The sequence below is a fragment of the Heterocephalus glaber genome, unplaced genomic scaffold (genome assembly GCF_053883595.1).
Source record: "Heterocephalus glaber isolate CG9 unplaced genomic scaffold, H.glaber_assembly_v1.0 deba00001757, whole genome shotgun sequence".
NCBI classification, from domain to species: Eukaryota; Metazoa; Chordata; class Mammalia; order Rodentia; family Bathyergidae; genus Heterocephalus; species Heterocephalus glaber.
This window is the reverse complement of record NW_028258454.1, coordinates 4392797-4419979: the sequence shown is the minus strand read 5'-3', so window position 1 is coordinate 4419979 and position 27183 is coordinate 4392797. Positions and strand designations below refer to the sequence as shown.

At 36.8% G+C, this 27183-nt stretch overlaps 1 pseudogene; it reads left to right on the top strand.

The window, feature by feature from the left end:
- The first annotated feature begins 668 nt into the window (after positions 1 to 668).
- LOC101699216 (programmed cell death protein 5 pseudogene) lies at positions 669 to 27183 on the top strand (annotated as a pseudogene).

Below are 27183 nucleotides of genomic sequence, written 5' to 3'. Positions count from 1 at the left end.
TTATTCTTGTCTAGTGAACCCTCCCTGCCTCTACTTACTTTGGTAAGAGAATTTCTCACTGCTACCAAAAAGGTCTGTGGAGATAGTAGAATTAATTTATTTGAGCAGAAGTATATCACTGTGTTTATACATTTAGAGGCAGGACATTATTTCAAAATTAAACAAATTTTAGAAAACACAAGAGCCAATTCTATGATGTTTAATAAGAGCTTAGAAACTGCTTACCTACTTGCACTTGCTTACCTAGTAATTTGTAGATTTTTTAGTGGCTTTGAGTATAGTATAAATTAATTTAATTTGTCTTTTTGGCCTACAGGAAAATATTTTAAGAAATTGGTATTCAATAATTAAGTCATTGATAATTTCTTCATTGATAGTGTGTTAGCAAGCTATGCTGGTTGGGAAAGAAGTGTTTATTCCTGAAATTCCCACACTGGCCAAGATTTAATATATAGATTGGGATAAAAAAATCTGTCTCTTTTTGTGATTACCATTAACACACTGGATAGAATATAAAACAAGCAACTACTCAAGGACTATGAAAAGTAAACAGAAATTCAAGAATTGGAGGATGAAGTAACAATTTGACTGAGAATCTAGTGAGGTCTGGTGATTCATGCTGTTTTTCCCTCTTTTCCTTTGGCTCTTGAATTTGAACTGAGGGCAGGATGACACAAGCAACTGAGCAGCAAGTCCTGGCAGGTAAACTCTGAGAGAAGACATGTCTTTCTACCCAGTGGACCAGGGATGTCTTCACAGAGACTTGAAAGAGGGGAAATAGCCAGGTCTTTTCTGGTTTTTATTTTCTGTTCTCTCCCAGCCCTGACCCAGGACCAACTCCAGCCATGGTGAGGTACCACCATCACTGTGATGATGCTTATCTCAAACTCCAACAAAAGACTGGTTTTACTGGCTAAAGGAGCTAGGAGGAAAAGGCCCTGTTCTTCAAAGAGTATGAGAAAATCAGAGAAAATGTAAACAGTATGTGAAAACAAAACAAATAAATGAACAACAACAACAAAAACTCATAAAAACCCAGGAACCGGTACATAACAGTATCAATACAGGGCAACATGGAGATGAGTTATATCAATGGTAGCAAACCTATGGCACCCATGCCACAGCGGGCTGGTTTTATCATTGCAAGCTCTAAAAGGTTTGCTACCACTGACATAAATGTTAGAATTTACTTAGAGCAGCTGTAATAAGCATCCTATATGAAGCAATAGTGAATACTCTTAAAATACATGGGAAGATAGAAATTATCAGCAAAGAAGTAGAAATTATTTAAAATATTGAAGTTTTAGAACTAAAATACACAGTGTCTGAAGACCCAAGCAAGGCTATAAATCAATTTACATCATTGAAATGTTAAATATTATAGGAAGTAATTTAAAAAATACACATTATATTTACATATACATAAAAACTCACCAAGTTAGATCTTATCTTGGGCCACAGAACAAACCTTAACAAATTAAGGAAACAAAGCAATGATAGAAAGACATAGAAAATAATCAGACATGGTGTGTAGTAGTTAAATAACAGTCTTTAAATAATTAATAGATCAATGAAGATGTCATAAGTAGACCACATTTTAAAATGAAAACGAATTACCAATTATTCATTTTAATCCTTATTTACACTTTCAGTTTCTCACACTAGAGAAACTATTCAGTATTTACACGTGTGTCCTATTTATTTCACTTAAGAGTATGGCCTCAATTTGCATCCATTTAGCTATAAATGTCTCTAGTTTCTCATTCTTTGTATGTGATTTGTTTCTTTTCTCTGACTGCTTGGAGAACTTTGTTCTTCTGTTGTGTTTCTGGAATCTTAACAATTATATGCCTATATGTAGATTTTTTTTGATCAAGGCTATTTGGAGTCCTATATGCCTCACTTATCTGTATGTGAAGCTCTTTTCCCCTGCTTGGGAAGTTTTCTGCCATTATTTCTGTGAACAGATTTTTTATGTCATCTGCATTCTCTCCTGTTTCTTCATTGAGCCTAATCAGTCTTATGTTATTCTTTTTTGCATCATCTAGCAGCTGCTGGATGGATTTCTCATGTTCCCTTATAATTTTGAAGCAATTTTTCTTTTCCTGGTCACTAATTGCAATCTCATCTTCTATATCTGAAATTCTGTCCTCACATTGGCTCATTCTGCTGTGTAGACTCTCAATGGAGTTTTTCATGTCCAGGAAATCTATTTGCATCTGTTTTATGGGTTCCATTTGTTTCTTACGTTGGGATTCCATCACGTTCCTGAGCTCCTCTCTTGATTTATTCATCATGTCTTGCACTAGGGGCACAATTTCTCCTGTTATCTGAGAAATTATTTGTGATTTCATTTTTTCCAGATCCCCTTTTGTTGCCAGTTCAGTGGGTCCAGGTGGTTGAGTATCAGAGCGTTCCATCTCATTTCCCTTTGGGGCTGCTGTAAGTGATCGGGAAGTCTGGCTTTGAGACTTATTTACGTGTTTTCTCATTTCAACTGGGGCGGGGGGCTGTTAGTGCCTGCATGGATTATCTCCTCTGAGCTGGGTGAGGTGGGACAGGGGCCAGGAGCAGCAGTAGGGATGGTGACCCAAAAGCCCTTTCCTGTGGGCTGGGAGCAGCAGGCGGGATGGTGGCTGGGAAACCCCTTCCTCTGGACCAGGAGCAGTGGGATGGTGGCTCAGAAGCCCCTCCCTCTGGGCCAGGAGCAGTGGGAGGGATGGTGGCCCAGAAGTCCGTTCCTCTGGGCCAGGAGCAGCGGGACAGAAGGTGGCCCAAAAGCCCTTTCCTCTGGGCTGGGAGCAGCAGGAGGGGTGGTGACTGGGAAGCCCCTTCCTCTGGACCAGGAGCAGTGGGACGACAGCTCAGAAGCCCCTACTTCTGGGCCGGGAACAGTGGGACTCAGTACCTTGGTCTGGTGGTCTGGTGTCCTCTGCATCTTTGTAGTGTGGAATCAGGTGGCTGGCTGTCTGCAGTGGGGTGATTCGGTGTCTTCCATGTGACTCAGGACCTCAGTAGGGCATGCACAGACCTGCCTGTCTGCAGCGGGCTGATTCGGCATGTGTTCCGTGTGACTGGGGCCCTAGGTAGGGTGTGGGCAGACCTACCTGTCTGCAGCAGGCTGATTCAGCGTGTTCTGTGTGACTCAGGACCTGTCTGTCTCCCAGCTAGCCTTAATCAAAAAAAATCATTGTGTAGCTGGAGGGTCTTGCGGGCCCTTCCCAGGCAGCCTGCACACAGTAGAAATTGTAAAGTAGGGCAGTCTACCAGGATGGGGCAGCTGTCAGCACTGAGCTCAGGATCTGTGGCTTTGCGGCCAGGAAACTCAAGTTTCTCATTATTTATGGCTGAGAAGTACTCCATTTTATAAAAAATTCACATCATCTTTATCCAGTTTCCAGTTGATGGGCACTTGGGCTGTTTCTAAGCTTTAGCTATTACAAACTGTACCACTATAAACATGGGTGCACATATATCACTGTGGTATGATTCTTTTAATTATTTTGGGAAGATACCTAGCAGAGGAATAGCTGGATCAAATGGGACCTCTAGCCCTAGTTCTTTGAGGTATCACCATACTGATTTCCACAGTGGTTCCACCAGTCTGCACACCCACCAACAATGGAGAAGGGTTGCTTTCTCCTCACACTCCTGCCAGCATTTGTTATTGGTTGATTTCTTGATAGCAGCCATTCTTTGTGGTGTGAGGTGGAATCTCAGTGTTGTTTTCATCTGCATCTCTCGAATGACCAGTGATGTTGAATATTTTAGGAAAGAAGGGAAAGGAAAAAATATGAGAAAAGGAAAAAATGGAAACAAAGTCTATGTAAATAGGGAAGGGTGGAGCAGGGGAAGGGTGCACAGGTAATGGGGAAAAAATAAGAACCAAGATACATCATGTTCAGATACAAGCACCCAATGATAAATGTAAATGTATTGCTTACGTAAAATGTACCAATAAAAGCATTTAAGCAAAAAAAAAATGAAAAAGAAAGCTGAATAATCAAAATTTATGGGCAACAGGCAAGACAGTACCTACAATAAAAACTTATATTATTAAATGCTTATGTTAGAAATAAAGAAAACTTTCAAGTTAATAGTCAAATCATTCACATTAAATAGCTTAAAAAGGAAACACAGAGGAGCTGGAGGTGCTGAGGAAGCAGAGACTGGCCGAGCTGCAAGTGAAACATGGGGATCCTAATGATGCAGCACAACAGGAAGCAAAGCACAGGGAAGCAGAAATGAGAAACAGTATCTTAGCACAAGTTCTGGATCAATCAGCCCAGGCCAGGTTAAGTAACTCAGCACTTGTAAAGCCTGAAAAAACGAAAGCAGTAGAGAATTACCTTATACAGATGGCAAAGTGTGGACAGCTAAGTGGGAAAGTCTCAGAATAAGGTTTAATAGAAATCCTTGAAAAAGTAAGCCAACAAACAGAAAAGAAAACAGCAGTTAAATTCAACAGAAGAAAGTAATGGACTCTGATGAAGATGACGATTACTGAACTAAAAATGTTTAGACACTTAATGGAGCAATTTTAGGGCAGAAGTTAAAATCTATTTAAATGTTTACTTTGTTTTGTCTATATGCCTTTAAAAAAATAAACTTATTATGCAAAATAAAGTTTTAGTATCACACACACAAAAAAAGGAAACACAAAACAGGTAGAAAATTTAAAAAGGACAAATAAAAATTCCAAACAATAACAATGAAACAAAAATCTAGGTTTTTTACTAAATAAAATATTGATAAGCCACTGTATGGATTGGCCAAGAAAAAAATAAAGAAGACAGATCACCAAATTCTAGAATGAAAGAGAAAACATAACTACAGACTCCACACACATTAAAAGAATAAGCGGTGTAGTATGAGTTTCATTTTTTTTCACATAGATTGCTAATTGTTTTAGCACCATTTCTTATAAAGCTCATATTTCCCTACTGTATTATCATTGCATATTTGTCAAAAATCAATTGATTGTATTTATAAGGTTAATATCTATACTTTTAATCATGTTAATCCTGGATTAACATGGCTATCATTTTAAAATTTTTTATTAGTATGAGCTTATGCTATATAGTTTTACATCCATCTTGGGGAATTGATCTCTCTATATATCGCATCTAGATTAATTTTAATCTCACTTCTTCCACTCCCCATCCTATATACTCTCTCTTTTCCCAGGACCAATTCCCATCTTCATAGGGTCCACCTCCCAGTTTCTTACCATTTGTCCTTTAACTTTGCTTTTACATTGTTTATATTCTGGATTTCCCTTATTAGAGAAACCATGCGATCTTTAATTTTCATTATCTGGTTTATTTCACTTAGTATTTTAGTCTAAAGATTCATTGATTTTTTTGAAAAAATGACTCAAATTTATCCTTCTTTATGACTGAGTAGTACTCTATTATGTGTGTATCACATTTTCTTTATTCATTTGCCTGTTGGTGGGCCATATAGGCTGCTTCCATGATTTAACTTTTATGAGTTGTGTTGCTATAAACATGGATGCACATGTACCACTGTAACATGCAAATGCAATTTCTATTTTGTTCTTTGTTTCCCCACAGCTTTGCCAGCATTTGTTATTGTTTGAGTACTTGATAATAGCCATTCTTATTGGAGTAAGCTGATATCCCATTGTTGCTTTGATTTGCATTTCTCTAATGACCAAAGATGCTGAACAGTTTTTTCATATATTTATTGGTCATTTGTACTCATTTTTTGACTGGGTCTTTTATTTTGGGGATCTGATTTTTTGAGTCCTTTATATATTCTAGATATTAATTCTTGGTCTGAGCAGTAGCTGTCAATATTTTTTCCCATTCTATAGGTTGTCTCTTCATTTTATTGGCTGTTCTGTTTCCTTTGCTGTGCAGAAGCTTTTTTATTTAATATAATCCCATTTGTTGATTTTTGGTAATATGTCTTGTGCAAATGGGGCTCTGTTCAGGAAGTCAATGTCTATGCCTAAGTCTTCAAAAGCTTTGCCAATATTTTCTCCCAATGCATTCACTGATTTTATTATATTTTTATTATCTATAGTCTTTGATCCATTTTGATTATAGTACGGGATGAGAAATACAGATCTAGGTTCATCCTTCTGTATATGGATAACCAGTTTTCCCAGAACCATGAGTTGAATAGGCTATCTTTTCTCCAGGGTACATTATTGGCTTTGTCAAAAACCAGGTGGCTGAAGGTGTTTGGGGTTATTTCTTCATCCTCTATTCTATTTCATTGCTCAGTATGTCTAGCTTTGTAGTGTAACTTGAAGTCTGAATGTATAGTACCTCCTGCTTTATTCTTGTCGCTCCATCTTGCTTTGACTATTCTGGAACTCTTCTGCTTCCCTATAAATTTTTCCATTGTTTTTCTAGTTCTGTCAAAAATGCTGATGGGGGCCGGGGATTTAGCTCAGTGGTGCTGCCACCTGCCTCTCAAATGCAAGGTCCCAAGTTTGATCCCTGGTATCAAAAAAAAAAAATGCTGATGGTATTTTGATTGTAAATGCAATAAATCTACATATTATTTTTGATAGTATGACCATTTTGACAATATTGGTTCTGTCTATCCAAAAACAGGGGATGGATATCTTTTCATTTTCTAATGTCCCTTCTTCGATCTCTTTTTTCAGAGCAACATAATTTTTATTACAGAGACCTTTTCCTTTCTTTTTTTCTTAATTATATATGTTTGTAGGACATAACTATTACATTCCTCATGGGGATTGGGACATGTACTCATATATATTAATGCTTTTATTAAGTCCCATCCCCTGCCCTCCCACTCCTCCTCCCCTCCTCAACATCTCTTGGTCCCCTTTCATTTGGAAAAGATCTATTACTATGTTTCCTATTATCTATTTTTAATCTTGCTCTTTAATTATTTCTGTTTCTCTCTTATAAGAGAAACCATGTGATATTTAAGCTTGTGTATCTTATATATTTCACTTAACATTAAGGTCTCAAGGTGCAATCATTTTCCTGCAAATAACTTGAGTTTATCCTTCTTTATGGAAGAGTAGTACTTCATTGTGTAGAAATGCCACATTTTCTTTATCTAATCATTTGTTGGTGAACATAGAGGCCTCTTCTAAGATTTAACTGCTATGAGATGTGCTGTTGTAAATATGAGTATGTGTATATCACTGTGATATGTTTTTTAATTCTTTTGGGAAGATTCCTAAGAGGGAAATAGCTGGGTAGAATATAAATTTTTGTTTTAGCTTTTTGAGGAATCTCTATACTGATTTCCCTAGTGGTTATACTAGTTTACATTCCCACCACCAATGTAGAAGGGTTCCATTTTCCCTGCAGTTTTGCCCACATTTGATTTCATGATCATTCTCATTCTCTCTGGATTAAGATGGGACTCATTGTTGCTTTCATTTGCATTCCTCTAAGGTCTGAGATGCTGAACATTTTTTCTTCTGAATAGAAGTACATAAAAATGCCTATTCATTTCTTGATTGGGTCTTTTATTCTGGGGGATCTATTTTTTGAGGTTCTACATATTCTTTCTATTAGTCCTCTGAGGAATAGCTGGCAAACATTTTTTCCCATTCTGGGAGTTGTCTCTTCACTCTGTTTGATATTTCTTTTAATGGTTGGAAAATTTTCAGTTTGATATATTACTTTTTGTTGATTCTTGGTATGATTTCCTGTGCAACTGGAGTTCTGTCCCAAAAGTCCTTGCCTATACCTATGACTTTAAGAATTTTATCTTTCAGCAGATTAAGTGTTTATTTTTTAACATTTAGATCTTTGATCCATTTTTATTTTAGTTTAATGCATGGTGAGAAATATAAATCTAGATTCAAATTTCTGCATGTGGATAACCAGTTTTCACAGCACCATTTGTTAAAGAGGCCATCTTCTTCTAGAATGTAGTTTTGGTCCCTTTGTCAAAGACCAGATAGCTGAATGTGCCTGGAGACATTTCTGTATCCCTTACTCTGTTCCACAGATCTACATGTCTGTTTTTGTGCCAGTACCATTCTGTTTTTATCATTGTAGCTTTGTAGTATACCTTGAAGTTTGGGATTGTGGTATCTCTGGCACTGCTCTCATTGTCTAGCATTGTTTTTCCTATACTGGGTCTCCTCTAGTTTCATACAAATTTCAGGCTTGTTTTTTTCTAGTTCTGTGAGGAATGCTATTGGTATTTTTATTGGAACTCCATTAAATCTGTATACAAGTTTTGGAAGTATGGCCATTTTGACAATATTTCTTTTGCCTTATCCACAAATAGGTGATGTCTTTCTATTTTCTGATGTCCTCTTTGATCTCCTTTTCCAGAGTACTGTAGTTTTCTTTGAAGAAGTCTTTTACTTCCATGGTTGCATTGATTCCTAAATATTTAAATTTGCTGATGCTATTGTGATTGGTATAGTTTTTCTACGTGCTTTTTCATTGAGATCATTATTAGTGTGTGGGAACACTATTGACATTTGTTTGTTGATTTTATAACCTGGTACACTTTCCTTTCAAATTTGTTAGAGTTTGAGAAGTATTGGCATTAGATTTACCCTAAAACTCTTTTAGGATTAGCAGCAAATCCACTGAATCCTGGACTTTTCTTAGTTGGTATTATTTTTTAAATTATTGTTTCAATTTCATTGTGTGTTATTGTATTATTCAAGGTTTTTCCATCTTCTTGGTTCAGTTTTGGTAATTCATGTGTATCTAGAAATCTATCCATTTCTTTTGGACTCTCTCCAATCTATTAAAGTACTGGTTTTCAGAGTAGTCACTAATAATCTGGATTTCAGCAGCATCTGTTGTAATTTCACCTTTTTCCTTTCTCCTCCTAGTTTTATGGCCTGTCGGTTTGTGAGGTGCCCCACCACACCCCAAAGGCCCCTTTGTTCATTCACCCTAAGCTGTGCAACTGTCAAAGCCAAAGTATGTCCTTGCTCATGTTGGTAGATGGGGAAAGCAATCAGACCTCTGATCTATGCTGGAAGTAGACAGCAGAGCAAGGGTTCAAGCTGACCACTGTATTTAATACTAGCACTTTCAAATCCAACTGCCTCTGAGAACCACACATATGGGGCCTTGCTTCTCAACATGGAAAGCAGGGCCTCTGTCCTTTCCAGCTTGACCTTAAACTCCTCACAGGATCTGTGTCTAGCTCACTTTCTGTACATGATTGTCTCCTATGGCTGTCTCTCACCCAGTCACTGTGGTAAGTAACACTGGGAACCCTGATGTGAAGTTGTTTTGTAGCTTTTCTGTGGTTCAGTCTTAAATAATCAATCCATCCCTGAAATGGTGCCTCATTAAATGCACACTGGCAATATGGTAGGCACAGCATTGAATTCATTCTCCAAGTGTAGCCTGCAGTGTGGAAGGAATCACTTTCAGAGTAAAACCCCATGCTGTTTTTGCAGTTTACAATAGATGTGGGATATTCTTTGGGCTAGCTCTGTTGGTTCAGTCTGTTGTTTCTCCCTGGAGCTTCTAACCCTGGGGACTTATCTTGTTTCTGTGAAGACAGGTTTCCCTCCCTGGAAGCTGGGATAAGCTTCCATATTGTCTCTTTCTTTTCTGTGTGTTGTGGCCCATTTCTCCACCTTCTCTATAGTTTCTAATTTTCCTCTTAGTTCCCTTCCAATTCCTGGAGATTTATTTCTTCTTTCTCTTCACCCAGTTATTATTTTCCAGGTGTCTGGATTCCAGGTCCCACAGAGGCTGTATTTTGTTGCTGATTGCTACTCTACCATTTTTGTTTCTGAAGTCTTTCATTTTCTTGGCTAGATTAATTCCAAGGTATTTAATTTAATTTTTTAATCTATTCTTATTTCTTGCTTTGTAGGTTCATTATGGTGTATAGGAATGTTACTGATTTTGTATGTTTATTTTGTATCCTGCTACTTTGCTGCATTTGTTTATTACTTCTAAGAGTCTTCTGGTGGAGTTTTTTAAAAATCTTCTATGTAAAGGGTCATATATTCTGCAAATAAGGATAATTTGATTTTTCCCTTTCTTTTGGATCTTTTTTAGTTCTTTCTCTAGCCTGATTGCCATGGCTAAAATTTTGAGGACTATATTGAACAGGAGTGGTAATAATACACAGCTTTGTCTTGTTCCTGATCTGAACAAAGGAAAAAAATTCATGCAACTGGGTGAGTAGTGAAACTAAAAGGGAAAAAATAAGAAAGTCCACAATGAAAAAATAATGCAATGACAGAATCAGGAAATACTTTTTGTAATAACTCTCATTGTACATCATTTTAACTCCCCAATCAAAATACATAGATTGGCAGATTGGATTTAAAAAATCCAATTATATGTTGGTTACACGGATTTTTACCAATTCCATTTTGTCTTGATTAATGTAGCTTTTTAGTGAATCTTGAAATCATATCCTGTGAGACTTTTGACTTAATTCTCCACATCTAAAATTGTATTCACTATTCTAGGTCCTTTGTATTTCCACATGAATAACAATAGAACACTAAGCAATAATAAAAATGTAGTACTGACATCTAATAGAACAGATAAATCTCCAATATACGTATTAACTTAACTGAAACAAGACAGACTCATTATTCCATTTATATAACATTGGAAAAACAAAATTGTAGGAACAGGGAACATACCAGTGCTTGCTAGAGGGGGAGTTTGATTATGATGGGACAAGACAAAAGAGTTTTGGGGGTACAAGGAACTGTTCTATATCTGTGGTCATAGGTACATGGCTCTATATTTATAAGAACTAAAGATGATGCATAATGAAATGAGTGAAATTTACTATATGTCAGTTAAAATAACAATTAAAAACTTAAATATAGTATTTGTTATTGTTCTTTTATCTTTGTATGTCCTCTTCAAGACTGAAAGATCCAAGTGGGAGAATCTGATCGATTGAATCTAGTCGGTGCTAGGCTGGGACTTGCAAAGGTAGAGGGAGGCAGGCTTAGATTGCTTTGGCCTTCTTTGTACAGATATTCCTAATTTAATGACCGAGTTCCATTCCTGCAACTAAGTTGTTAAATGAATTGGTCACTGTTATGGCTTGTGTCTAGACATCCCCCCAAACTCTCATGTGGTTTAGAGTGTGTGATGCTGGGATTAAGGGTATGTGATTACTAAACCACGTAAGTGATTGGTTTGACACCACCCTAATCTTAATCTAGTCTGGGTGGATAAAAGGAGCAGAAAGACACTGTTAAGATCTCTTGTTGCTTTGCTACCTTTGGGCAACCATGAAATGTTGCCCCTCTGCCACCCTGCCTTACAGCCAACTGATTATGGACTGAAACTTCTATTAACTGTAAGCCAAATAAACCTTTCTCCCTTTAACCTTGGGTGCTGGGTATTTTGTCTCAACAACAAGAGAAAAGTAACTAAGATGGTTGATAAATGAGAAATTGCATATAGTATGTACATTACAATATTCAGAACAAAGAAATGATCAAAGGAAACTCCAACTTGATGATTTTGTTTTTATTTGTATGACTCTTACATGCAATACTTTAATGTATAACAGAACATAAAGCTACAGTACAGAACTGTACTATACAGTCAGCAAAAGTACAGTACAGTACTGTAGAAGAAGCCACCATAAGGCCACACTGTTGCTCATGTTCCTGAGTCCTAAGTGCATAATGCAGGTCATAAGTCTGAGCAGTGAAGCACAAGTCTGAATAGCGCACCTTGGCCATAAGTCTGAACAATCATTAAATGAGTAGGTCATTAAATGAGGAAAATCTGTTCTCTGACAAAGTGTCATACACTTGAAAAGTACCACAAAACTGGAAGAATAGGGAGGCACTAGTGAGAATAAAGATAAATGTCCATTCATCTACCTTCATCAGTACAGAGCATGAGAATTAGAGTTGTATCCTCATCCAACCTATTCCCTTTAAGAGTGATGTGGAGGAAGATACAACCCCCCAAGTTTTGTCTTGGGTGATTGTTCCAAAATCATTTACCCTGTGTCCCTTACTTTTTCCTTCTCTTTCTATAGCCTCAATTCAAATGGAGACATACCTTCAATCTGTTTTCCTCATCCTCCCTTGTAGAATTCTGCCCCTTTCCACATCAGGAGGATATAGTCCTAAGACACTTTTAATGTTTTGAAAATCCTGGTGCCTTGTACTCTGGGTACTGAGAGATTTCTTTTACCCAGGCTTGCTGGATACAAGGGTGGGAGGGGCAGGCAGCAGCTTGTGCTTTGAGCTGTACAATGAGAGGAAGATAATGGGTGTCCTACTTCCACTAGAGTCAGCCACAGCTCATTTACTCCTGAGTCACCCAAGGGCAAAGTATACCTCACTGTAGCAAATAGAGGGTCTTCCTTGTGACAAACACAACATATCTGAAATAAGAAAATATTTTTCCTTATTAACATTTCTTTGAAACTTCTTACAAAATAATCATCCCAGGCATTATGGAAGTAAATAGAATTTATTTATTTCCTGGTTCTTTTAATCAATGGGCCCCAAGTTTATGTTTGATTTTGGTTTTGGTTTTGTTTTTTTGAGATAAGGTCTCACTATGTATTCCAGGCTGACCTTAAGCTCACTATGTAGCCAAGATGGCCTGAAACTCTGATCCTCCTGCCTCAGCCTCCCTAATGCTGGGATTACAGACATACACTATAATGCCTCATCCAAAGTTCTGTGTTTTATGTTTCCCAAAGCTTTATCAAGAATTAGAAGTTTTATTCCATCCAATAAAATACTGTTAATAATGACTGACAGATTTATTTCTCATATAATGTATTCTACTTTGCTCTTTCAGTCTGATTCTTATATACATATATTTTTATTAGTAGTACATGTTTGCAGTACATAATGATTACATTCCTCATGGGAAGTCAGTACATGTACAGAATACATCTTAATTCTTTTCACACCCCCTCCACTCTACTCCCTCATCCTCCCTCCATGTCTTGCTCTCCTTCACATTTGAGAAAGATCTATCTTCCTACTTCCAATTATCTATCTTATGTTTTGCTTGTTACTTATATATTCTTATATGAGAGAAACCATGTGATATTTAAGCTTATATGTCTGATTTATTTCACTTAATGTTATGATCTCAAGGTGCATCCATTTTTTTTTTTTTACAAATGACTCTAATTTATCCTTCTTTATGCAGAGTAGTACTGCATGGTATAGAAATGCCACATTATTCATTCATCTATTGATGGATATATACACTGTTTCCAAGATTCATCCATTATGAATTTTACTATTATAAACATAGATATGTATTATTATTGTAATGTAAAAATATTTGAACTCTTTGAGGAAGGTACCTAGAAGGGAAAATAGCTATGTTGAATGGTATTTCTATTTTTAATTTTTTGAGAAATCTCCATACTGATTTTCATAATGGTTATTATACTAGTGTACATTCCCATCAACAGTGTAGAAGGTTCCTTATTCCCTGAAGCCTCATCAGCATTATTATTTGATTTCTTGGTGATAGCTATTTTTTCTAGAGTAAGGTGAATCTCACTATTGTTTTAATTTTCTTTTTTCTCATGCTAAGCAATGTTGAACATTTATTCATGTATTTATTGGCCATTTGTACTTCTTCTGAGAGGTATCTACTCATTTCATTTGTGCATTTTTGATGAGGTCTTTTATTTTGGGGGGATCAAATTTTTTTTTTTTAGTTCTTTGTATCTTCTAGATATTAGTCCTGTATCCAAGGACTGGTTGCCAAAATATTTTTCCTCATTCTCTAGGTTGTCTCTTCACTCTGTTGGTTGCCTCGTTTGCTGTGTAGATTTTTAATTTGATATAATTCTCTTTGTTGACTTGGTATTATTTCCTGTGCAACTGGGATTCTTTTCAGAAATCTTCCAGAAGATTGTTTCTGTTTTAACATTTATGTCTTTGATTCATTTTGATTTTAGTTTAGTACATGGTGAGAAATATGGGTCTAGATCCAATCTTCTTCATGAAGACAGCCAGTTTTCCCATCACCATTTGTTGAAGAGGCTATCTTTTCTTCAGTGTATGTCAAAGATCAAATAGTTGATTATGCTTGCGATTTTTTTCTGCTTCCTCTATTCTGTTCCCATGATCCTCATGTCTGATTTTGTGCCAATACCATGCTATTTTTTTTTTATCACAGTAGCTTTGCAATATAACTTCAGGTCTGGGATTGTGATGCTTCCCAATTTGCTCTTTATACCCAGAATTTCTTTTGCTATTCCAAGTCCCTTCTTGTTCCACATGAATTTTAAAATTGTTTTCCCCACTACTATGAACAATGCTATTGGAATTTTGATTGGAATTATATTAAATCTGTAGATCAGTTTTGGAAGTATGGCCATTTTAACTATGTTGGTCCTGCCTATCCAGGATGAGGGGATATCTTCCCATTTTCTGAGGTCCTCTTCAGTTTCCTTTTCAGAATACTATAGTTTTCTTTGTAGAGGTCTTTCACTTCCTTAGAGAGATTAATTCCTAAGTATTTAATTTTTCTTAATGCTATAGTGAATGATATTTTTCTAGTATCTTTCTCAGTAGTTCATTACCAGTGAACAGGAACACTTGAGTTTTGTGTGTTGATTTTGTACCCTGCTCTAGTACTGAATTTGGTTGTTAATTCTAAGGGTCTTTTTGTGAAAATTTTTTGGATCTTCTATGTAGAGGATCATGTTGTCTGCAAAGAGTGATAATTTGACTTCTTTCTTTCATACCCCTTTTATTTCTTTTTTGTGCCTAATTGCTTTTGCTAATAATATTTCAAGTATTATGTTGAACAAGAGTGGTGGTAATGGGCATTCTTCTCAATACTGATTTTAGAGGAAAATTTTCAATTTTTCTCATTTAATATGATAAATAGCTTTAATCAGATTGAGACAAGGTCCCTCTACCTATTTGCTTCAGTGTTTTTTTTTTTCATGAATAGATGTGGAATTTTGTCAAAGGCTTTTTCTGTGTCCATTGAAATGTACATTGTTCTTGATTCTGTTGTGTGATATATTATATTTATTGATTTGTGCATGTTAAAACATACTTGCATCCCTGGGATGAAGCCTACTTGTTTATGGTGTATGATCTTTTTGATGATTTGTTACTTTCTTGTCAATATCTTGTTGAGCATTTTTGCATCTTTTTTGGTTGGATCTTTATTTGGTTTTAGTATCTGGGTAATCCTAGCTCCAGGAATGACTTTGGGAGTATCCTTCCCTCTTGATTTTATTAAAGGGTCTGAGAAGTATGGGAATTGGCTTTGCCTGAAATTCTTTTAGAACTCAGCAGTGAATATAATCAGGTCCTAGGCTTTTCTTAGGTGGTGGGTTTTATTTTTTTTTTCTTTTTACTACTGCTTCAATTTCATTGCCTATTATTTGGTGCTAGGGATTGTTTTTGTTTTTGCTTTTTTGGTACCGGGGATAGAACTTGGGTCCTTGCGCTTGCAAGGCAGGTGGTGGAACCACTAAGCTAAATCCCTGGCCCTTCATTGCCTATTATTTGATTATTCAGGATTTTTAAGTCTTCCTGGTTCAGTTTTGATAATTCATGTATATCTAGATTCTCTCCATTTTTCTTAGTCCTCCAATTTATTGATGTACAGGTTTATGAGATAGTTGCTAATAATATTCTGGATTTCAGCAGTGATTGTGGTGATTTCATCTTTTCCATTTCTAATTGCACTAACTTGGAACTCTTCTTTCCTTTTATTTTTTGAAAGATTGGCTAAAGTTTTGTCTATTTTGTTTATTCTTTTGAAGAACCACATCTTTTCCACCCATGGATTCCCTGTGGGAGTTTTTTTTGTCTCAATTTCATTGATTTCTGTTCTGATCTGTATCATTTCATTCCTTGTACCAGCTATAAGTTTGGACTATTCTTGTTTTTCTATCACCCTGTGGTGCATTGTTTGTTTATTTATTGACAGAGTCTCACTCTGTAGTTCAGGCTGGCCTTGAACTCACTATGTAGACCAGGTTAGTACTGAACTCATGGCAATCCTCCCGCCTCAGTCTCCTGAGTGCTGGGATTACAGGTAGGTGCCACCATGCCCAACTAGATTATTTGTTGGATTCACTCTATTTTTGTGACATAGGCATTCACAGCTATAAATGTCCCTCTTAAGACTGTTTTCATTGTGTCCCATAAGTATGTTGTACTGACATTATTATTTACTTCTAAAAACCATCTAATATTTTCCTTGATGTCTTCTGTAATCCATTAATAATTATCATTTAATTTCCACCCATTTGCATAATTTCTGTGGCTTTTTGCATTAATTTCATTACACTGTGATCTGATAACATGCACAGCATAATTTTGATTCTTTTGTATTTACCAAAGCATACTTTATGGGCTAACATGTGGTCTATTTTGGAGAAATTTCTTAATGCTACTAAGAACAATGTATATTTAGTTGTTATTGAGTGGAGCACTCTGAGGATGTCTATTAAGTTTGTTTGTTTGAAGGTTTGGTTCAACCCTGATATTTCTTTGTTGATTTTTTTTTGTCTAGTTGATATGTCTATTTATGTCAGTGTGGTACTGAGATATCCAATGTAATTGTGGTGATGTATATCTGATCATTTATGACCAATAGCATTTGTTTTTTTGAAGTTGGATGTGGCAGTGTTTGGTGCATGTATATTAATAACTGTTATCTATTCCTGTTGAATAGTTCCTTTAACCAATGTGTAGTAACCTTTTTTGCTTCTTCTCATCAATTTGGGCTTGAAGTTCACTTTGTCTGAAAATAAGAAAGTTATTCTTGCTTGTTTTCATGTTCTTATTGCATGGCATATTATTTTCTACCCTTTGATTTTTTTAGTATATGAGTTTCTGTTTGGGTTATATATGTTTCTTATATACAGCATATCACTGGGTTTTGTATCATGATCCATTCTGCCAATCTTTGTCTTTTGACTGGGGAATTGAGTCCATTCACATTGAGAGTTATAATGGAATAGTACTGACTTATTGGTGTCATTGCATTCTTTTTCTGTTGCTGATTTCTTTTCTTTCCCTTCTACTTAACTACTCACTCTATATGGTGTATTAATTCTGTTAGACGTTTTTTCATTGTTAGTTTCATTGCCTTTTTCTAGGATATCCTTGGGAAACTTTTTTCAAGTGCTGGTTTAGTGGTCATGACTGTCTTTAGGTGCTCTTTATTTTGGGACTATCTTATTTCTCCATCAATTTTGAAAGCTTATTTTGGAAGACATATCAGCCTATGTTGGAAGGGATTTTAGGGGAAGGAGGGCACTTGAAACAATTCACTCCAAGCTGTCCTATCCTTTATGGTTTGTGTTGAGTTGTGTGCTGTAATTCTAATAGATTTACCTTTATAAGTGATTTGTCAGTTTGCTCTAATAGCTTTTGTTTTTGTTTTTGCTTTTTTGTTTCTTGGGGGGTTTTTTAGTACCAGGGATTGAACTCGGAGTCTTGTGCTTGCAAGGTAGGTGGCAGAACCACTGGGCTAAATCCCTGGCCCCTCTAATAGCTTTAATATTTTGTCCTTGCGTTGGAGTTCTGGAACCTTTTCTATGATGTGTCAGAGAGTTCTTTTCTGATTGTAGCTATTTGGGGTTCTATATGCCTCACTTATCTGTATGTTAAATCCTTTCCCCATATCTGGAAAGTTTTCTGCTATTATTTTAGTAAACAATCTAGTTATGCCAGATGTGTGGTCTTCTTGGTTTTTTTTTTTTACTAATCCTAATTAATGTTAGATTAGTCTTCTTTGTATCACCTAGCAGGTGTTGGATCCATTTTCATTCCTTTATATTGTTTTTAAGTTATCTCTCATTAGTTGATCACTGACAACAGCCTTGTCTTCCAGTTCTGACACTCAGTCCTCACACTGGTCACTTCTACTTCCCTTATTTTCCATAGCAGTTTTAATCACCTAAATTTCTGTTTCATACTTATTTATGAGCTCTAATTCTTTTCTATACTGGTCATGCATTTTTTATATCATTTTGTTTAGGTCAGCTAACTTTTTATTAGTGTCTTCTGTAGACTTACTGATCATTTTGTTTATTAGGTCCATTATCTCTTTTGTTATATCTTTTTTGATCTTTTCAAGCACCTTACTGTTGTATTTTATCTCCTCTGTTATCCTTTTGATTTCCTCCTCTTGGATGGCCCATGTATCAGGTTTGGGGGAGTTTGGAATTCTTGGGGACATTTTGTTGCCTTATTTTCATGTGTTTCTATTTTTTTGTTTATTTATTTGTTTACTTCTTGTTCTGAGGTTTGCAGGCTGATTATAGTGGAAAGCTTTGTTGCTAGTATGGAGACCTCTTTACTTAATGTCTGCTTTTCAGCAATGCCCTCTGGGTGTGACTAACTATTGGCCTTTGCCTCTGTCTCAGGATCCAGACATCTCCATGTATTAGGGAGGGGATGTTTCAGCACATTTCACCTAGTGGCCAATTCTCCAGGAATGGGTTGCAGTATCATTAATGACTGAAATGTAATCCAGAGAAAACCAATTAATAGCAACAACTAAATAATTACCACTCTTAACCATAGAAAAAAGATCTATAATTACAATATAAACAACAAATCAAATATTAAGCTACAGTAAATATCTACTAAATGAAACAACCTTACCTCCAGACACAATATAACAGTATTCAGCCATAGTATCATAGAATTAACTAGCTATCTACAGATTTGTAATGCTTAATAGTTATACTGGTGAAGGTAGAGGGTGTGAGGAGCCAGAGAATGAAAAATAAGTAAACTTTGAAAAATTAAACAATGGAAGATGAGAAGGAGGAAAAGAAATGATGTAAAGGACCCTATTGAGGTTTAAAAGGAAATTAATATTAATAGACAATGGTTGCAAGAAAGGAATGAACAATAAAAAGAAGAAAAAGGAAAAACAGAGCAAAAGAAGGCTGGAAAATCCCCAACCATCAAAAAAAAAAATACAATGAAGGAAAAAGAGAATTTAAAAAAATGTAAGAATATTGAGTCAAAAAAATTGATCTGTGTTTTGAATGAGGGATTTCTTTTCAGATCTGTAGTCTTGAAATCCTGTAAGTCATGATTTTCTCTGCTTAGCTTTAGGGTCTATGGGTTTGTAAGGTAACCTTCCTGCACCAGAGTCCCCTCTGTCCATTCACCGCAGACTGTAGTAAACTGTCCAAGCCGAGGCATACCCTTGCTCATGTTGGTAGGTAGGAAAAACAATCAGCTTTCTGATCTCTGGTGGATGTAGGCCACTTGGTCGGGGAGAGGAAGTTTCAAACAAACTGTTAGCTTTAATGAAAACTGTTGGCCTTAATGGCAGCATTTGCTGGGCCTGGTTTCTCAATATGGAGAGCAGGCCCCATGTCCTTCCTAGCTGAGATGAAATTTCTCAGGCTGTCTGTGTCTAACCCACAACCTTTCTGCAATGGTCTCTGATTGTCTCTTACCCAGTCACTTTGGGAGAGTAACACTGGAATCCCTGAAGCTGCTGGCCCTGTTCTCTGGGTCTACTGCCTCTCCAGGGTTACCTTCTCTCCCTGAGCACTGGCCTTGTCCATGATCAGGTTGGTCAGTTAGTCCATACTTCTGCTGCTTTGTGCCAAGAGGAAGTAAAATGCAGAGTCAATTTGGAGTTGGTAAATGGTCACAGCCAGCCAGTGGCTTTCTGTGTCATCCCACAGACTTATATATGGCCACAGACTTATATAATTGTCAAAGTTATAGAAGCATATTTTGTAGTAGTACAGTGAGGAATTTCTACCTGGAAGCAGCATTTCTAGAAGGCCCTCCTAGGTTCCTTCATATATACATTTATTCCATCATTTGCCAGGTTACTTTGAATTATCTGTTTATGCTTCAACTTCTGCACTAAAACAAAAGCACATGTAAAGCAGCACTGCACCTTACATTCATGAGATCTCAAAGTGTGTTCAGTAAGATGTTACTAGATATGTTTTTAAATGCAGTTCTATAGATGTGCATGTTTGGAAATAATGATTCAATAGGTTTCTATACTTCAGGGTCTCTCGGAAATTTTCATATATTTATTTATTCAACAAATATTTGCATACCTCCCATGCCAGCTACCATTCTGGATACTAAGAATTCAGTTGAGGACAATAAGACCTTAATTTCATAGAGTTTCCATTATAGCAGAGAAACAATTAATAAACAAATAGATGATGTGATGGGCTGTCATAAGTGCCATGGAGAGAAACCCTTACCGGGTAAGGAAATGTAGAATGGTGGTCTTGGGCAGACAGATGGGGAGGGGTTACATAGGGTAGTGACCAGGGAGGGCTTCTTTGATAAAATGACGTTGGTGATGAAGCCTGAAGCAAGGCAGCAAGCTGTTCAGAAGGGGTGTTTGGGGGAAGAGTAGGCACAAAAGCCCTGAAACAAGAGTATGTCTGGTGTTTTCCTTGAAGAGTGAGGAAGCTGGTAAGACCTGAGAGGGTTAATGTAGAGGGGAAGTGATAAGTAGGGAGGTAAGATCAGTAGGGTGGGGGTCAGGGAGCAGAAAAACAAATTGTGCTTGGCTTTGAAGGTCTTGCTGAGTGGGCTTTCTGATGAGTTGTTGGGGCCTGGGCAGAGGGCTGACCTAATTCAAGTCACTGATAGTAACTGAATAGGAGCAAGAGAAAAGGAGGAAAGCCAATTAGGAAGCACTTGTGGTAATTTAGAAGTGAGATAGAGATAGACCGTACCAAAGTCATAGTGGCAGAGGTGGTAAGAGGTGAAGTAGATTTATTTTTAAATTACAGTTGACAAAATTTTTTATGGGTTGGATAGGCAGTAAGAGGAAGAAGTCAAGAAAGGCTCCAAGGACTTTAGTTCAAGAAAATAGAAGAATAATACTGCTTTTTACTGAGACAGGGAGAATTGGAAATGAGAGATGTGGAAGAGAAGCCCTAGTCTTTAAAACTTTTATTAGTTTGTGATATATAATAAAACTTTTATTAGTTTGTGACATATAATAATTACATTAATTTCAGGAAATTGGCACACATGTATGTCATATCTTGATCATTTTCAATTCCTCCCCCCACATTCTCCTCTCCCCCTTCTCTTGCTCCTCTTTCCATTTAAAAAAAGTCGGTCTCCCTGTTTCCTGCCATCTTCCATTTCTTTTACTCTTTGGTTTATTCATATTGTTGGATTCTCATATAAGCAAAACCCAGTGATATTTAACCTTCTGTGTCTTATTTAATTTTCTTAACATTATGGTTTCAAGATTCATCCATTTTCCTATAAATGACAAGAATCTATCCTTCTGTATATCTGAATAATACTCTATATCCCACATTTTCTTTACCATCTCTCAGTGGGCCTCCAGGCTATTTCTATAGCTTAGCTATTGTGAATTGTGCTGAAAATCCTGTCTTGATAAAGCCACATTTAAGAAAAATGCAGCTAGAACTGAGTCCAGAGGCACTGTTGATGTGTTTATATGTATTATAAATAGCTCCAAAGGAATCTAGTAAGCTTTTCTTGAGTATTCCACTACAGAATTTATGCTCTATCTTATGGACCTAGTGTTTCATAGAGCACACTATAGACATAAACATAATATAGCTGAACTAAATCAGAAGATGTACCAGAAAGAACACATCTGAGAAATAAGCCATCACATGTGAGTTTAATAATTACCAACACTAATATAAGGTGTGGTTTCCAAAAAGACCACTTATGGGAAGATGAATTTTGATAAACTATAAAATGATGAATGTTGCACAATAATATGACTTTTAGTAAACACATAAGAACCCCCACATTCCAAAGAACACTCTGATGTAATCTCTGTATTGATGTAATCTCTATATTGGTCAGCTTTTCATCATTGGGATCAAGTATCTGACATACACAACCTAAATAAAAACATTTATTTTGGCTGTAGTTTCCAAGATTTCAGTCCATGGCCAGCTGGCTCTGAGGTGGAACATCACAGCAGCAGGACATGGCAGAGGAAAGCTGCCCACCTCATGGCTGTCAGGAAGCACAGACACAGAGAAAGAGGCAGAGAGAGGGAGGAGCTGGGCCAGGGTATACTCCTCAAAGCCACATCCCCAGTGACCTCTCCTCCAGCTGGGCCCCAACCCCTACCAGCTCATTCAGCTGTGAACTCATCAGTGGATTAACCCACTGGTGAATTAGTGCAGCCATGATCAAATTACTTTCCAGAAGCTCCACCTCTGAACACACAAGTCTTTTGGGAAACATTTTTTGTCCAAATAATAACAGTCCCTTTAGATGGCTAAGTATCCCAGTGATACTAAAACTGGTCAAAATATCTTTGGAAATCATATTTGAATTAACTTTTGTTGATCCACTGTGTAGACACAGTGCCTTGAGTAACCTTAAATATGACAAAATATTCTGAAGGTGAATTTTAATTTCTAAAATTGATATAAATCATTCAAAGTCAAGCTAGATATAAGTTGGTGAATAAATTGAGAAATATTTTATTGTTAAATGTGAGTAAATTATATGAATACTGTTTCCTAATGAGCTTGAGAGTCATTCCAAAGAAGAATTCCAAAAGAATCTTTGAACAATAATAATAACCCTAAAATATTCTTCCCATAGTTTTCACCTTCGCTGAAATATATTAGCTTTGCTGTTGAAATCTATCTTATAGTCACATGCTCAATGTCAAATGAATGATCCTAATTATCTCTAAAATGAAAAAAATGAAAAAGTAATAAATAGGTAAAGTTAGATTCCCCTGTGCTGACTTCCACCACCTGTCCTCTTTCTACAGGATACCAAAATGCCACCGAATATTAAAACTATCTGGATAATTAGAAGCTGACTTTGAGCTAATTCTTTCTTGATAATCTATATGGGAGAAATGAAAGGATAAGAATTTATCCCTACAGAGGAATGGAATTAAAAATGAGTTTCTCTGGTGTGAACAACTAAAAGTGTAAATAAGAATCAAAATGTATAACTGATACTGTGAAATAGGAAGGAAATGTCTAAAGGAGTAGGGGAAGTGGGAGGGGTAGGGGGAAAGAAAGAAGGGAAAAGAAAAAATATGAGAAAGGAAAAACATGGAAACAAAGTCTGTAAATAGGGAAGGTTAGAGGGGGTGAAGGGAGGACAGGGGAATGGGGAAAAAAATAAGAACCAAGATATATCATGTAAAGGTACAAGATCCCAATGATGAATATAACTTGACTGTATACCTAAAATGTACCAATAAACTAAATGGAAAAAAAAATGAATTTGTCCTAAGATCTACCTTAGGCTAAGAAATTAATATACCAAATAGACCTGGCCTCATGCCTGATGTTTACCATTTTCTAATTGGATGCAAACACATCTGTGAAGTTTTGGTGGTGAGCCAGCTGCTCTGTACTCACTGTGGTTGATTAAAATGCTCTCAGTGGAGATTCTGTTCAGAATTGATCACTCTGCTTCTGCCTGCTGGGAAATGAGAACTACTAGGGCTTCTTATGCTGAATGGCAAAACTATTCCATCTCAGCAAGGCTCTCTCAGATCCCAGGTTTCCAAATTTTTCAAGGATGGAGAGTCTAGGTTGTTTCCCATGCAGAGAAACTCCAAACCAGGCCACATGGGAATGCTTTAGACAAGCCAAGAAGTAACAAAGGAGTTTCCAATTAAATACAGCTGTCTCAATCTAGGGATTTACCTGAACATCTTTGAGATAGTTCACACAAAGGAATTCTGGAACCTTGTAAGCGCTGTCTTACCTGTTCCTGCGATAGAAGTGTAAGGTGATTATACTGGGTCACCCCCACCAAGAAGTAGGAAGCAATTCATTATCCTTGGAAGAGACATTCATTCTGGACACGGTTTTCCCTTCCTGTTCACTGTGGTTCTTCTGACAATACTATTTGTGGACTTACAGAAAACTTTCCAAACTGTGATCACGTCCCACACAATGCTTCTTTCCTCCAAGGAATTCATTTTGCAGCAAAGTGAGTAAGGATGTAAAAGAGCTATTGAGGAAGAGCAATGATGATGAAAAAGTCCTAGAAGCCCCTAAAATGTCCCCACCCTTGAGAACATAGTGATTCAGGAGTCAGGCCATGTTCTGACCGGGATAGCAGAGATGAGTTACTCTCTGCCATAAAGGATACCCTCGTACTACGCAGCTGTTGATTGAGAGAATGTGTTTTCTTCAATATGCCAAGCAGATAGCAACATGTATTCACATCCTTGCCTCAGGGCTGTATTAACTCTTATGTTCTCTGTCATAATACAAATCCAAAAGTTCTTTGATTGGCTGGACATTCTGCATCACAACTGGTCAGTTTTATTGTTGACAATCATGTTAACAAAATCTGGGAAGTAGCATATGGCAAGTACTCTGATTGCCTTCCTAAGACACATGTGTGACATAGTGTAAGAAATAAATCCTACATGATTTAGTGGCCTACTGTATTGATAAAGTACCAAAGGACCCAACGGAATGGGATGCAACCGGGAATCCCCTCCCAGGAAAAAGGCAGGTTCATTTCACCTTCACTTTCTAAATAGATAGGTTATTATATCTTACCCCCTTTTCGGATTTTGGATACAAGACATTGCTCGCTTGGTACTCTGCTCCAACCCATTTGTAAGATAACTCAGAAAGCCATCAGCATTGAGTTGGTCCCCTCAAAAAGAGAGGACTCTAAAATAGGTTCAAACTGCCTCTTGAGAATATCTCATGTGCTACAGGTAACCTTGGTGGGACATAGGGTGGAGTCTTTAGAAAGCCCCCATAGGGCATTTATAGCACAAACTCTGAATTTTGGAGCAAGGCTGTGCCATCTGCATCAGAGAATTAGTCATCATTCCAAAATAAGTACTTGGCATACTACTAGGCTGTAGTAGAAACTAAGTGCGTGACCAAGGGAAATCAAGTGACTGTGTGATCAGAGATGACCACTATGATGATTAATTCTTGTGTCAACTTGACTACATCATGGGCTCCCTTGGTAAGCATTACATTTAGGTTGTGAGAGTGGTTCTGGATGAGACACCAGTTCTTGTATACTTTGCCTCAATCCAATCTGGGAGGGCAGATATTCTTGTGATCCTTTGCCATAATAGGCTCTGGGAGCACAGCCTACTTTCAGGTTAGCCATTTGTCTACATCCTGAAGCCTGAGAAGTTTCAAGCTGGCCTTGAAAGCTTCTCTGGTATAGATTTCTACTTGTTTACTCAGCCTAGGATACATATCATGGGCCCTAAGATTCTCTCTGAAGTTCTATCACTAGGCTGGAAGTAAGGAGAGCCCTCTCCATCTCTTGTATACAAGCATTTTCTCCAAGGAAATCCTCTGACCTCCTCAACCTCAAACCTAGTTAGACAGATTAAACAGTTAAACTAGTGATACCTTTGAAATGCCCTTTGGGCCAATAATTCCTAACCACTTTTTTTCTGCAATATCTGCCTAACTAATCTAGCAGTTAGTTCCCTTTGACAAATGTGGGCCAACTCTTATCTATATTTTTGTCCCCTCACCTTTTAAGACTTCATGCAAAACCTATGATGGAAATAAGGCCCTATTAACACCCTAGAACATCAGTTTTCATGTGTTATTCTTTCAACAGTTGTTTATTAACCACATCCTCTAGTGATACAGGGTAAGGAAGGCAAGATTTCTGACCTGGAGTAGGTAGCTAAATCAACTGGGCTTGAGGATAGGCTGTTAAAGACTTCTAATCTTCTGTGGAGCCTGCCCTAAGAGAACATCTGTTCTCTCTGCCTGCAGCCTGCATGGGACATCTGTTTTTGGAACATCTGTCCTTTGTGTGCCTCCTAAGGGAACCCCAGATACAATCTGAAGGCAATCAATTGCCTCAACACTTATCCTGTTTAGAGTCTCCTGTGGGTGTTAAAAAGTTACAGCTGATAATTCCGATGTCCCTAATGCCATAGTTCTCATCTCTTTATGTTTGGAGTTGTGAACATGTCATTGTTATCATTAAATGCTCCCCAGGTGAATCTAAAATGCCCCCAGGATTGAAGCTTATTCATGGAACACACACATGAATACATATACTGTGTGCACAGACACATGTGCACACATATACACACATCTTCCAAATCTAATTTCTGCTCAAGGAATTTAATCTAGCCTCTATGATAATTGGGAGAAGTACCAACATGTAAATCCACAGCGATGGCATCGACTACCCTTCAGACAATGTTATTTCATTGTTATTTTGTGGGGTCCATTGTTCACACAGTCATTCTACATTTATCTTCTATCAGTTCAAAGATAGAAATACCTGATTTTGCAAATGTTGTTACTTCTTATAGAAGGAAAAGGAAATATAAGATCAGTCCTATTTGCAAAGGGATAAGAAATTATACCAAAAATCAATAATATTTTTAAAATCTGGGGTACCATTATTGCTTCTCAGACAAATTCGTGGAAATGTTTCTGCTTCACTTATGGCAAAGGAATTTGCTGAAAAGACTCCTGTGAAAAATGATATTCAATCTCAAGCTATGAAACTCACTTAAGAGTGGCTTCATAGCATTATGGAATCTTTTAGCTAGCATTCTTTTTCATAATTCTAATTCTTTGTGATGCTATTTTAATATGACTTTGACAGTTGATCAAGTTTTTTTCATTAACAAACCCTGGAAACTCCGAACTCATACGTGTTTTCTGTCATAACCATGTTAATGTAAGTGCCTGACATCATTTATTGCTCTGATCTTTTGACTTTTTACAATCTGTTCCTAATAATTATTGCTCTAATATTCAAAGTATTTATTTTTATAAGTACCTCATGCATGCATGCATATGTTCATTTATTCATTTACCAAATATCTAGCCAGTGTTTGTTTTAGAGATGCAAATGCAAATAGGATATGGTCTTTATCCTTCCTTGGTCTATAATACTATGGTCACACATTCTGTCACAGTCTATCCAATAGATCATATAAAGGGATTAATTTGTTAGCTGGGGACTTTGTCTTATGCTTTTTTAACCTCTAATATTTATGCACTAGGGTAGAATCCAAACAGAAGTCCATATACCATGCATATAAACATTTAAAAATTATGTATGAAGCTATCACATCTTTAAGTAAAAAGTGCTTTTTCCTCTGCTTTGCAAATACATTTTTGTAATGACAAGACAGGTTAATACATCTTAAGCTCTGCTTTCTCATTGACTGAAAGATAGCAGCTATCACAGATGACTGGATTTAATTATATTTTGCATATGTTCATGTTTTTTGTCAATAAGCTAGTTCTGTTGGATGGATAAGTAAT